Source organism: Saccoglossus kowalevskii, chromosome 6 (genome assembly GCF_978046115.1).
Source record: "Saccoglossus kowalevskii chromosome 6, keSacKowa6.1, whole genome shotgun sequence".
Classification (NCBI taxonomy): Eukaryota; Metazoa; Hemichordata; class Enteropneusta; family Harrimaniidae; genus Saccoglossus; species Saccoglossus kowalevskii.
Window position 1 is genome coordinate 18,845,495 of NC_140646.1, and position 1,630 is coordinate 18,847,124.

Below are 1,630 nucleotides of genomic sequence, written 5' to 3' on the forward strand. Positions count from 1 at the left end.
AGTGGGTGTGCTTCCATCCATTTGCTAAAGTAGTCGCCAATAACCAAGACTATTTTATTACCGTGCTCAGTTGTATCAAATGGGCCAAGTAAGTCTAATGCAACTCGCTGCATAGGTGACCCAGTTGCATACTGTTGGAGTGGACCTCTTGACTTTCTAGTTGGTCTCTTTTTTATAGCACATTTATCACAATTTCTTATCCAACTCCTAACATCCACTGTTATACCTCGCCAGTAATAATTACGTCTGATTCTATCAGTGGTTTTCTTAACCCCAAGATGTCCTGAAGTTCTAGCACCATGCAGTTCATCCAATATTATGGGTTTAAACGCATCTGGAACTACTAACTTATTACGTATTGTTTTTTCATCAGCCGATTGCCACTGACGATACAATACCCCCTCCTTCATAATCATAAGGTCCCATTCAGCCCAATATGATTTATATCCATCCAATTTGGACGACCATTTGCACCCTCCTTGGCTTCAACCATCCATTGTATGTCTGGATCAGCCAATTGTGCTCTCCTCTGGTCAATTTCTGTCCATTTTGATCTGGCTTCTATTAGTCTTATAACTTGTTATTCGGTATCCATATCATATACATATGGCACATACACACCATTTTCTACAGTACCCCTTTTGTAGCTACTTGTACTTACTGATTACTTATCCTCAGGTTTCTTTTTAACTTTGGGTGACCTATTCTCTACCTTTTGGTCACTTCTTTCTTTCTTTGTCTTAGTTTTACGACCCTGTGTACGCCTTTTAGATGACCAAACCGCTTGAGGAACATCATCATTTGGCATTAAATCCACAGAATCTGACTCACCTTCATCTGCCTCATATTCTCTTCTTGACATACCATCTGCATTTTGGTGACTTCTACCTGCCCTATGCTCTATTTTCATATCATAGGTATTTAGAGTCTCAATCCAGCGAGCTACCTGTCCCACTGGCTCTTTAAAGTTTCTTAACCAAGTGAGGGCACCATGATCAGTTCTAGCCCGAAAATGTACACCCCACAGATACTGCCGAAAGTACTTCACATAGGTAACAAGTGCTAACAACTCTTTACGTGTTACACTATAATTACGCTCGTGTTTGGACAATGCCTTACTTGCATATCCAATGACCCTTTCTACTCCATTTTGACTTTGAGATAGAACACCTCCTATAGCAAACTGACTAGCATTCGTATCCAATATATACTCACCTTCTGGCAGTGGGTACGTTAGAATGGGTGAACTGGTCATTTTATCTCTAAGAGTCTGAAAAGCTACCTGGCACTCCTCAGACCACACAAACTGAGTCTTCTTCTCCGTTAATCGGTTTAGAGGTTTAGATATCTTTGCAAAGTCTTTTATAAAGCGTCTATAATACGATACAAATCCAAGAAATTGACGAACGTCCTTTACTCTTTTTGGAACTGGCCAATCCTGGACTGCCTTCACCTTATCTGGATCAGTTTCAATTCCTTTAGCAGAAACTTTATGTCCCAAATAAATAACGCTACGTTTAAATAAATGACATTTCTTGGCTTTTACCTTAAGACCTGCATTCCTCAGCCTCTGGAATACAATGTCCAATCTTTCCAGGGATTCGTCTATTGTCTCAACAAACACTATGAT